The sequence below is a fragment of the Oncorhynchus mykiss genome, chromosome 2 (assembly GCF_013265735.2).
Source record: "Oncorhynchus mykiss isolate Arlee chromosome 2, USDA_OmykA_1.1, whole genome shotgun sequence".
Taxonomy (NCBI): Eukaryota; Metazoa; Chordata; class Actinopteri; order Salmoniformes; family Salmonidae; genus Oncorhynchus; species Oncorhynchus mykiss.
The window spans coordinates 94,028,549-94,041,748 of NC_048566.1; the positions used below are offsets into that span (position 1 = coordinate 94,028,549).

The 13,200-nt window shown below is 42.4% G+C and overlaps 1 protein-coding gene across 16 annotated transcripts in view; it reads right to left on the bottom strand.

Moving 5' to 3' along the window:
- Positions 1 to 13,200, bottom strand: part of LOC110499999 (neuronal cell adhesion molecule) — a 151,499-nt gene that overhangs the window by 94,134 nt on the left and 44,165 nt on the right. For 15 of the 16 annotated variants that reach the window (XM_036959360.1, XM_036959355.1, XM_036959392.1 and 12 more), the window contains exon 2: positions 773 to 845. The gene's annotated coding sequence lies outside the window, so the exon portion shown is untranslated. Of the gene's footprint in view, positions 1 to 772; positions 846 to 11,968; positions 12,111 to 13,200 lie in introns of those variants that run through there. The other variant, XM_036959320.1, reaches the window with a different exon arrangement.

Below are 13,200 nucleotides of genomic sequence, written 5' to 3' on the forward strand. Positions count from 1 at the left end.
TACAGTACTGTATGTTGACAGTGTGGAACTACAGTACTGTATGTTGACAGTATGGAGCTACAATACTGTATGTTGACAGTATGGAGATATATATAGTACTGTATGTTGACGGTATAGAGCTACAGTACTGTATGTTGACAGTATGGAACTACAGTACTGTATGTTGACAGTATGGAGCTACAATACTGTATGTTGACAGTATGGAGATATATATAGTACTGTATGTTGACAGTAAATAGCTACAGTACTGTATGTTGACAGTGTGAAACTACAGTACTGTGTGTTGACAGTATGGAGCTATATATAGTACTGTATGTTAACAGTGTGGAGCTACAATAATGTATGTTTACAGTATGGAGCTACAATATCATATGTTGACAGTATGGTGCTACAATACCATATGTTAACAATATAGAGCTACAGTAATGTATGTTAACAATATAGAGCTACAGTACTGTATGTTGACAGTATGGAGCTACAATACTGTATGTTAACAATATGGAGCTGCAATACCGTGTGTTGACAGTGTGGAGCTACAATACTGTATGTTAACAATATGGAGCTACAGTAATGTATGTTATTAACAATATAGAGCTACAGTAATGGCTGTTAACAATATAGAGCTACAGTACTGTATGTTGACAGTATGGAGCTACAATACCGTATGTTAACAATATAGAGCTACAGTACACCGTATGTTGACAGTGTGGAGCTACAATACTGTATGTTGACAGTGTGGAGCTTTAGTACTGTGTGTTACTGCATAACTTACCGGAGAAGACCCAGTCCACTCCACTCTCCTCTTCAAGAATCTATCCTCCTCTTAATCACTGTTCTTCTTCAACCTGAAAAACAGGGGAAATAAAGATAGTCTTAGATATCAGTATTCACATACCACTAGCTATATGACCTCTTCCCCTTTCCATCAAACAGAACACCGCTTTACCAATCTAGTCTCTTCCCAGAGTGTCACGACTCCTACCGAAGGTGGCTCCCCTTCCTGTTCGGGTGGCGCTCGGCGGTCGTCGTCACCGGCCTACTAGCTGCCACTGATCCCTTTTCCCCTTTCTGTTTATTGGTTTCACCCGTTTTGTGTGTAGGCTGATAAGTCGGGCTACGTTAGCCAGTTGCTACTGGGCACGTTTGAGGTTGACGTGTTTTTCGTTCGTGGGCTTTTCTCCGGACTGTTTGAGTCCCCGTGTTTGGGGCATTTGTTTTGTGTGCACCCTGTGTTTCGTGGGGTGGCTTATGTTTGCCGTGTGTGCAATTAAAAGCACTACCCTGTACTCTCTGATTCCTGCGCCTGACTTCGCACCCACTACGCCCAGAGCGATACACAGAGCCGCTGTGAGTCTGACAAACGAGACTATTACCAACCAAATAACAAATCTATTACCCTCCTGGTGATGTTTCACAGTGAAATAGTTTTTCAGCGGTATGCATATTCGTGACACAGTTCCGTAATTCCCCTCTCTATGTCTTGTATATCTGAGGGGGAGGCACTCTCTATGTCTCATATATCTATAAACCAGTAATCATCTCTCCTGTTGTCTGCCTTGGACCCCATCTCAGTCACACCATAGTTTACAGACCAGGGACTGGTTTCCCAAAAGCATCTAAAGCAGAGATGGGCAACTCCAGTCCTCAGGGGCCGGAGTGCTGTCACACTTTTCCTCCATCCCTAGCAAACACAGCTGATTAAACTAATTGTATTCTAAACTGAATATCATGATTAGTTGATTATTGGAGTCAGGTGTGTTAGCTGGGGCTGGGGAAAAAGGACTGGAGTAGAGGACTGGAGTTGCCCATCCCTGATCTAAAGGCTAAGTTCATCTTAAGCATTTCCCTGTTAGTCTACACCTGTTTCTTACAAAGCATGTGACAAATAACATTGTATTTGATATTGATTTAGAACCATAAAGATGAACTGACTCCTACCATGCCGGGAACAGGATGTTGCTTTTGTCTAGAATACAAAGCGTATATTTTTTACACAGTGTAGTACAGCCTAATCTTTCATAAACCATTGAGGTTCCCACTGTGAAATGGACTTGAAACAGTCCAACTGTGCAAGGAAGGAGTGAAAACAGCTCATATCATGTATACATGTATACATGTATGTATGTATGTATGTAAAATTCAAATCAAATGTATTTATATAGCCCTTATTACATCAGCTGATATCTCAAAGTGCTGTACAGAAACCCAGCCTAAAACCCCAAACAGCAAGCAATGCAGGTGTAGAAGCACGGTGGCTAGGAAAAACTAACTAGAAAGGCCAAAACCTATAAAGAAACCTAGAGAGGAACCTGGCTATGTGGGGTGGCCAGTCCTCTTCTGGCTGTGCCGGGTGGAGATTATAACAGAACATGGCCAAGATGTTCAAATGTTCATAGATGACCAGCATGGTCAAATAATAATAATCACAGGCAGAACAGTTGTCGAGGGTGCAACAAGTCAGCACCTCAGGAGTAAATGTCAGTTGGCTTTTCATAGCCCATCATTAAGAGTATCTCTACCGCTCCTGCTGTCTCTAGAGAGTTGAAAACAGCTGTCTGGGACAGGTAGCACGTATGTATATACAGTGCATTCGGAAGGTATTCAGACCTCTTGACTCTTTCCACATTTGGTTACATTACAGCCTTATTCTAAAATGGATAAATAAAAACAAATGTTTTTTTCCTTATCAATCTACACACAATACCCCACCCCCCCCCAAAAAAAAATGTAAAAACTATTTTTCAGAAATGTAATTGAAAAAATGTATATAACAAAATTATATAGACAGGTGTGTGCCTTTCCAAATCATGTCCAATCAATTGAATTTACCACAGGTGGACTCCAGTCAAGTTGTAGAAACATCTCAAGGATGATCAATGGAAACAGGATGTACCTACTTATGTAAATAAGGTATTTCTGTTTTTTACATTTTCAAAGGAAATGGTTTTCTTTAATTAATTTTAGAATCAGGCTGTAACGTAACAAAATGTGGAAAAACTCAAGGGGTCTGAATACTTGGTGTGAGTGTGTGTATGGTGTGAGTGTGTGTGTGGTGTGAGTGTGTGTGTATATGTGTGTGTGTGAGTGTATGGTGTGTGTGTGTGAGTGTGTATATGTGTGGGGCTAGCTACGTAACCGAAGGCTTTTCTGAGACTCAAGGGCTTCTCTCCAAATAACAATGTCAAGGTAAACACTAAGACACTCACTGGAATCCATATCCAAAATGATTGAAGAAGCCAATCCAATTTTGTTCCAGCAAAGCATATCGATATCAAAGAGCTGCAGAGACCCCGTGGTGATACACTGCCGTTCGTTACGCCCGGGCAAACATACACTATACGTATACAAAGGTATGTGGACACCCTTTCAAATGAGTGGATTCGCTTATTTCAGTCACACCTGTTGCTGACAGGTGTATAAAAATTGAGCAAACAGCCATGCAATCTCCATAGACAAACTTTGGTTCCAAACTGCCTCTGGAAGCAACGTCAGCACAATAACTGTTCGTCGGAAGCTTCATGAAATGGGTTTCCAGTCACACACAAGCCTAAGATCACCATGCGCAATGCCAAGCGTCACCTGGAGTGGTGTAACGCTCGAGCACTGGAAATGCGTTCACTGGAGTGAAGAATCACAGGTGTCCACATACTTTTGGTCATGTAGTGTAGCTACACACTGTTTTCTTCCACATTTCCATCAGATAAATGGTAATAGGAAAGTAAACATGAAACATTCAGCCTCCTTTGAAAATATATATAATCTACAGTACTTCCTATTGTAGGAAAGAATATGTATTAAATCCTATGAGATTGTTTTACTTTGTCTATCTTGGCTGTATGAGATACCTTCGCGTAGTACTATGTGTGGTAGGTAGGAGCTTATGGATCCACCATTTATAAGTCATGATTATGAGTGTCATGGACTCATCTAACCTTCATTAATAATCATATACAGTGCCTTGCGAAAGTATTCGGCCCCCTTGAATTTTGCGACCTTTTGCCACATTTCAGGCTTCAAACATAAAGATATAAAACTGTATTTTTTTGTGAAGAATCAACAACAAGTGGGACACAATCATGAAGTGGAACGACATTTATTGGATATTTCAAACTTTTTTAACAAATCAAAAACTGAAAAATTGGGCGTGCAAAATTATTCAGCCCCCTTAAGTTAATACTTTGTAGCGCCACCTTTTGCTGCGATTACAGCTGTAAGTCGCTTGGGGTATGTCTCTATCAGTTTTGCACATCGAGAGACTGACATTTTTTCCCATTCCTCCTTGCAAAACAGCTCGAGCTCAGTGAGGTTGGATGGAGAGCATTTGTGAACAGCAGTTTTCAGTTCTTTCCACAGATTCTCGATTGGATTCAGGTCTGGACTTTGACTTGGCCATTCTAACACCTGGATATGTTTATTTTTGAACCATTCCATTGTAGATTTTGCTTTATGTTTTGCATCATTGTCCTGTTGGAAGACAATCTCCGTCCCAGTCTCAAGTCTTTTGCAGACTCCATCAGGTTTTCTTCCAGAATGGTCCTGTATTTGGCTCCATCCATCTTCCCATCAATTTTAACCATCTTCCCTGTCCCTGCTGAAGAAAAGCAGGCCCAAACCATGATGCTGCCACCACCATGTTTGACAGTGGGGATGGTGTGTTCAGGGTGATGAGCTGTGTTGCTTTTATGCCAAACATAACGTTTTGCATTGTTGCCAAAAAGTTCAATTTTGGTTTCATCTGACCAGAGCACCTTCTTCCACATGTTTGGTGTGTCTCCCAGGTGGCTTGTGGCAAACTTTAAATGACACTTTTTATGGATATCTTTAAGAAATTGCTTTCTTCTTGCCACTCTTCCATAAAGGCCAGATTTGTGCAATATACAACTGATTGTTGTCCTATGGACAGAGTCTCCCACCTCAGCTGTAGATCTCTGCAGTACATCCAGAGTGATCATGGGCCTCTTGGCTGCATCTCTGATCAGTCTTCTCCTTGTATGAGCTGAAAGTTTAGAGGGACGGCCAGGTCTTGGTAGATTTGCAGTGGTCTGATACTCCTTCCATTTCAATATTATCGCTTGCACAGTGCTCCTTGGGATGTTTAAAGCTTGGGAAATCTTTTTGTATCCAAATCCGGCTTTAAACTTCTTCACAACAGTATCTCGGACCTGCCTGGTGTGTTCCTTGTTCTTCATGATGCTCTCTGCGATTTTAACGGACCTCTGAGACTATCACAGTGCAGGTGCATTTATACGGAGACTTGATTACACACAGGTGGATTGTATTTATCATCATTAGTCATTTAGGTCAACATTGGATCATTCAGAGATCCTCACTGAACTTCTGGAGAGAGTTTGCTGCACTGAAAGTAAAGGGGCTGAATAATTTTGCACGCCCAATTTTTCAGCTTTTGATTTGTTAAAAAAGTTTGAAATATCCAATAAATGTCGTTCCACTTCATGATTGTGTCCCACTTGTTGTTGATTCTTCACAAAAAAATGCAGTTTTATATCTTTATGTTTGAAGCCTGAAATGTGGCAAAAGGTCGCAAAGTTCAAGGGGGCCGAATACTTTTGCAAGGCACTGTAACAACCTCTGAATCCACTGAACCACAGAATCTCAGAGCTTGAACAGACAGACAGACAGAGGTTGGCAGGCGGCTAGCTAGCAGACCTGGGTTCAGTACCAGTATTTGATCTGTGTTTGATTGAGCTTTAAACTGAACGACAGCCAGTCCGGCAGCTTTAGGCTAGACAGACACCACACAACATCCAGCTGACCTCAGGTCTGTCTCTCCACCTCCACCGCTGCCACGGTGTTTGAGACGGAGCTGAAGGTAAGTGGAACAGAAATGGACGGACGGACGGACGGACGGATGGACAGACAGGACAGTGGGGGACAGGAGGAGTGGGTACAAAGGAGGACTAGTGGGCTACAAAATGTTTCATAGGGAGATGCACAATGCATAGAATACTCCTGTGCCAAAAGCACTCTGTTGGGAAGAGAGTGGTGCTAGCAGCACTTCCAAGGGAGAAACACAATGCCGGGAGTAGTTCAGAGCATAAACCACTCTGTTCCCATTTTAAATCACTCCCCCAAACTGCAACAACATTCTGCCATTATCCTACCAGCATGCAATCACTGTGTGAACTGAATGGCAATAACTAAGACACCACTTTTTTTTGTTCTACATGGGAAATCTGTGTGCCAGAAGCACCCACTCAAACTCTCTCCCACTTCAGTTCTAAACCTCCTAAACACCGCATTACCATATTCCCACCATCCTGCTTTTACACTACCTGCAGAAGAGCAATTACTATGACACAAGCTCTCTCTCTCTCTCTCTCTCTCTACAATGTGAGAATGCATACTCAACTGCAGTAAGGGTAGTGCCAGAGAGGAAGACAAAGAGTATCCTGCTATGGCAAATCGTGATGTTAAGACACTGATGCCCTTTGCAACCACGTACCTATGTGAGAATGGATTCTCGGCCCTCACTTGCATGAAAACGTAATACAGGCACAGACTGTGTGTGGACAATGATTTAAAACTGAGACTCTCTCCAATACAACCCAACATTGCAGAGTTATGTGCACCTTTCAAGCACACCCTTCTCATTAACCTGTGGTGAATTATTCACAATTGTCGATGAACGAATGTTTTATATGTAAGATGGTTAAATAAAGAGCAAAATGATTGATTATTATTATATTATTATTTGTGCCCTGGTTCCTATAAGAGCTCTTTGTCACTTCCCACAAGCCGGGTTGTGACAAAAACTCACACCCACCCTTATGTTTAATAACCCTGGTGCTACCGGGGGTACGCAGCTGGAGGTTGAATATTTGAAGGGGTACGGGACTATAAAAAGTTTGGGAACCACTGCCGTAGAGCACACAAAAAACGATACATACTTCGGCCTAAACATCAGCGCCACAGGTAACTTCCACAAAGCTGTGAACGATCTGAGAGACAAGGCAAGAAGAGCCTTCTATGCCATCAAAAGGAACATCAAATTTGACACACCAATTAGGATCTGGCAAAAAAATACTTGAATCAGTTATAGAACCCATTGCACTTTATGGTTGTGAGGTCTGGGGTCCGCTCACCAACCAAGAATTCACAAAATGGGACTCTGCATACAGAATTCTGCAAAAAATATCCTCTGTGTACAACGTAAAACACCAAATAATGCATGCAGAGCAGAATTAGGTCGATACCCACTAATTATCAAAATCCAGAAAAGAGCCGTTAAATTTTACAACCACCTAAAAGGAAGTGATTCCCAAACCTTCCATAACAAAGCCATCACCTACAGAGAGATGAACCCGGAGAAGAGTCCGCTAAGCAAGCTGGTCCTGGTGCTCTGTTCACAAACACAAACAGACCCCACAGAGCCACAGGACATCAACACAATTACCTAACCAAACCATGAGAAAACAAAAAGATAATTACTTGACACATTGGAAAGAATTTACAAAAAAAACAGAGCAAACTAGATGCTATTTGGCCCTCAACAGAGTGTACACAGTGGCAGAATACCTGACCACTGTTACTGACCCAAAATTAAGGAAATCTTTGACTGTGTACAGACTCAGTGAGCAAAGCCCTGCTATTGAGAAAGTCTGCCAAAGGCAGACCTGGCTCTCAAGAGAAGACAGGCTACGTGCACACTGCTCACAAAATGAGGTGGAAACTGAGCTGCACTTCCTAACCTCCTGCCAAATGTATGACCATAGAGACACATTTTCCTCAGATTACCCATACCCACAAAGAATTCGAAAACAAAACTAATTTTGATGAACTCCCATATCTATTGGGTAAAATACCACAGTGTGCAATAACAGCAGCAAGATTTGTGACCTGTTGCCACAAGAAAAGGGCAACCAGTGAAGAACAAACACCATTGCAAATACAACCTATATTTATGTTTAGAGAGAAAGGTTAGAGAGAGGCAGGCAGAGAGAGAGAGGCAGGCAGAGAGAGAGAGGCAGAGATGTAGAGAGACAGAGGCAGAAAGACTGAGAGAGGAACAGAAAGACAGAGAGACAGACGAGATAGACAGAGGAAGAGGGAGATAGCAAAGCAGAGCGACGCAAAGAGAGACAGAGAAGCAGAGAGAGGGGCAGAGAGAGAGAGAGAGAGAGAGAGAGAAAGAGAGGGAGAGAGAGACGCCACACTTTCTTAATGAGAGTGTTGTGTTAGTTTTTTTTCAAGGCTGTGTGTTTCCTAAAGATGTCGGATCTTAATTTTACCCCTTTTACATTGTATACAAACACAGCTGGAAGCAATGTTGGTATACAATGCACACTGTAATTACATTGTACATTGTGTAGGCTACACAACCAAGTCTCACAGTCTCATGTCAGATTTAGACGTCATCCATGTTTCTCGAACGTCAAATTTCGAAGTTATTACGAATGTCAAAGTAAGGTTAGATTTTAACTCAGATTTTTTAAGGTTAGGGTTAAGTTTAGGCATTAACTCAGAATGGTTAAGGTTAGGGTTAAGTTTAGGCATTAACTCAGAATGGTTAAGGTTAGGGTTAAGTTTAGGCATTAACTCAGAATGGTTAAGGTTAGGGTTAAGTTTAGGCATTAACTCAGAATGGTTAAGGTTAGGGTTAAGTTTAGGCATTAACTCAGAATGGTTAAGGTTAGGGTTAAGTTTAGGCATTAACTCAGAATGGTTAAGGTTAGGGTTAAGTTTAGGCATTAACTCAGAATGGTTAAGGTTAGGGTTAAGTTTAGGCATTAACTCAGAATGGTTAAGGTTAGGGTTAAGGTCAGGTAGAATCACCACTTTATTTTAAGATTGTGAAATGTCAGAATAATAGTAGAGAGAATTATTTATTTCAGCTTTTATTTCTTTCATCACATTCCCAGCAGGTCAGAAGTTTACATACACTCAATTAGTATTTGGTAGCATTGCCTTTAAATGTTTTAACTTTGGTCAAACGTTTCGGGTAGCCTTCCACAAGCTTCCCACAATAAGTTGGGTGAATTTTGGCCCATTCCTCCTGACAGAGCTGGTGTAACTGAGTCAGGTTGGTAGGTCTCCTTGCTCACACACGCTTTTTCAGTTCTGCCGCCCACACATTTTCTATAGGCTTGAGGTCAGGGCTTTGTGATGGCCACTCCAATACCTTGACTTTGTTGTCCTTAAGCCATTTTGCCACAACTTTGGAAGTATGCTTGGGGTCATTGTCCATTTCGAAGACCCATTTGCGACCAAGCTTCAACTTCCTGACTGATGTCTTGAGATGTTGCTTCAATATATCCACATAATTTTCCTTTCCTCATGATGCCATCTATTTTGTGAAGTGCACCAGTCCCTCCTGCAGCAAAGCACCCCCACAACATGATGCTGCCACCCCCGTGCGTCACGGTTGGGATGGTGTTCTTCAGCTTGCAAGCCTTCCCCTTTTTCATCCAAACATAACGATGGTCATTATGGCCAAACAGTTCTATTTTTGTTTCATCAGACCAGAGGACATTTCTCCAAAAAAGTATGATTTTTGTCCCCATGGGCAGTTGCAAACCGTAGTCTGGCTTCTTATTGCGGTTTTGGAGCAGTGGGTTCTTCCTTGGTGAGCGGCCTTTCAGGTTAAAAAAATAAATACAAAATATGTTGATATATAGGACTCGTTTTACTGTGGATATAGATACTTTTGTACCTGTTGACTCCAACATCTTCACTCCAAGGTCCTTTGCTGTTCTTCTGGGATTCATTTGCACTTTCGTACCAAAGTACGTTCATCTCTAGGAGACAGAACGCGTCTCCTTTCTGAGCGGTATGACAGCTGCGTTGTCCCATGGTGTTTATACTTGCATGCTATTGTTTGTACAGATGAACGTGGTACCTTCAGGCGTTTGGAAATTGCTCCCAAGGATGAACCAGACTTGTGGAGGTCTCCAATGTATTTTCTGAGGTCTTGCTGATTTCTTTTGGTTTTCCCATGATGTCAAGCAAAGAGGCAGTGAGTTTGAAGGTAGGCCTTGAAATACATCCACAGGTACACCTCCAATTGACTCAAACAATGTCAGAAGCTGCATTAGAGAGTGAGAGAGAGGAGGCTGGTAATGATACTGTGTTAGAGAGAGCGAGGTATCTGCTTCTTCACACTGATATTACTTCTCTCATTAGAAACCCTGGAGTCTCAGTGCTGTAGTGTTGCAGACATGCTCTGAGAAGCTTCTAGTTGAAACAAATATATATCTTGTGTTATTAAGCTACTGCATATTAAACAACAGTTGTCGATTAGTATGGCTGCATGTTGCAGCGATAGGACCTAGGCCTAGTGTGTGTTGCGAGAGAGGAAACAATTTTCATAGAAAACCCTGATCCCCCACATGGAGAGAAAGCGAACTGCTCTTTTTCAGGGACTCACAAAGCTCATTTGAATTTAGTGATCCAGTAGGAAAATGTTCTGCGACAAAAGACTGATCAAGTTAAGAATTGAATCTGCATCAAAGAACAACAGAGAGGAGATGAGATCAGAGTGTGATCAGAGCGTGAAGAAGCAGATACCTCTCTCTCTCTAATACAATATCATTACCAGCCTCCTCTCTCTCTCTCTAACACAGTATCATAATTAGCCTCCTCTCTCTCTCTCTAACACAGTATCATTACCAACCTCCCCTCTCTCTCCAACACAGTATAATTACCAACCTCCTCTCTCTCTCTAACACAGTACCATAATCAGCCTCCTCTCTCTCTCTAACACAGTATCATAATCAGCCTCCTCTCTCTCTCTCTCTAACACAGTATCATTACCAACCTCCCCCCTCTCTCTCTAACACAGTATAATTACCAACCTCACCTCTCTCTCTCTAACACAGTACCATAATCAGCCTCCTCTCTCTCTCTCTAACACAGTACCATAATCAGCCTCCTCTCTCTCTCTCTCTAACACAGTATCATTACCAACCTCCCCTCTCTCTCTAACACAGTATAATTACCAACCTCCTCTCTCTCTCTCTCTCTTTCTCTCTCTCTCTCTCTCTCTCTCTCTAACACAGTATCATAAATCAGCCTCCTCTCTCTCGCTCTAACACAGTATAATTACCAACCTCCCCCCCTCTCTCTCTCTCTCTCTCAAACACAGTATCATAAATCAGCCTCCTCTCTCTCGCTCTAACACAGTATAATTACCACCCCCCCCCTCTCTCTCTCTCTCTCTAACACAGTATCATAAATCAGCCTCCTCTCTCTCGCTCTAACACAGTATCATTACCAACCTTCCCTCTCTCTCTCTCTCTCTAACACAGTACCATATTCAGCCTCCTCTCTCTCCTAACAGTATCATTACCAGCCAAAGAGGACAAGAAAGAATTGTATCCATCACACTTTCATTCATGAATTTACATTAAGGGAGCGTGACTCCATAACTCAGAGCTACGAGTGTTTCTCTCCCACACTACCCTCCATCATCATCATAATAATAATGAGTTGATATTCAGCAACAACAACAAAAGAAAACAATGACATATTGATATGCTGCTTGTGGAAATCCAGGGTATTCAGAATCCTAATGACACCGTGAAAAACTCAGAGAAGAAAACATTATGCCAAGCACAGACTACTAACTCAAAGCATACAGAATGTACTCAAGCAATCTGTGTTTTCAATAGATGTTTTCAATAGATAACATTACAGTTATATGGCCCCAAAGGCCCCACGAACCCGCTGAGGTTAGATTACATTGACTCACTGCTGCTACTGTTTATCTATCCTGTTGCTTAGGCACTTTATTTCTAGATATATTTACATATCTAGCTCAAATATCTCGTACCCCTGCACATCGACTCGGTACGACTACATTTATTATTACGTGTTATTACTTTTCTATTATTTCTCTATTTTGTTTCTCTCTGTATTGTTGGGAAGGACCCCGTAAGTAAACATTTTCACTGCTCGTCTACACCTGTTGTTTTACCAAGAATGTGAACAATAACATTAGATTTCACATTACCTGTCTCTCTGCTGCGGTCTGCAAGAACAACTCTTCCCAGAGAGTGTGTGTGTGTGTGTGTGTCCGATGTGTGTGTGTGTGTGTGTGTGTGTGAAAGAGCAAAGATCCCAGTGGCTGTGTATACCGCGTTGTGTATGTCTGGTGGAACTAACACTGCTAGAGTAACAGTGAGAGCGAGGGGGCATGTTTCACAGACACACCCACCTCCGCCTCGCCTCCTCCTCCTCCTCAAACCTGTCCCCCTCCCTGACCCTCCTCCTTCCCTCCCTCCTCCCTCCCTCCCTACCTCCCTCCTACTCTCACAGTGGGATTAAAACAACCCTTTGTCTCTCTACAATAGGGGTTAAACATTTCCTGGTATCAAATGAATGCTGCTAGAATACACTGAGTTGCAGGGTTTTTTAAGCCAATTCCTTTATCCTTTAAATTCTGGCAAAATATTTTTGGGATGAAACATCACACATGCCTGTCAGATAATTTGAAGACAAGAAGACAATATTCATGAATTTATCATGCAAAGCAAATGCCTCCCGAGTGGTGCAGCTGTCTAAGTCTTGAGGCGTCACTACAGAACCAGGTTCGATCCCAGGCTGTGTCACAACCGGCCGTGACCGGGAGTCCCATAAGGTGTCGCTCAATTGGCCCAGCGTTGTCTGGGTTAGGGGAGGGTTTGGCCGTGGGGGGTTTACTTGGCTCATCGCACTCTAGCGACTCCTTGTGTTGGGCTGGGCGCCTGCAAGCTGGACTTCAGTTGTCAGTTGAACGGTGTTTCCTCTGACACATTGGTGCGACTGGTTTCCTGGTTAAGAGGGCGGGTATTAAGAAGAGCAGTTTGGCAGGTCATGTTAGGGAGGATGCATGACTCGACCTTCGCCTCTCCTGAGCCCGTTGGGGAGTTGCAGCAATGAGACAAGATCATAATTGGATATCACGAATTTGGGGAGAAAGAAATTAAATAAATGTTGGATGCACTGACAGTCAGTCAGTGCATATTTCTGTCACCAACCAACAGGAAACAGCTTCCTCAAATCCCCTCCTGTTGTTCTAGCTAACTGTAAAAGTACCTGCTATAGCTATACAGTACTTCAACAAGATAGAAGAAAATAGCCAGAGGCAAAAATGAACAACTTCCTTCCATTCTAATCCAATCATCCAATCTGAAGACAGCCTACAGAGGAAGTGGTCACCTAAACTCAACAGATGGCCCATCCTATGACATCTAATCTACTTGA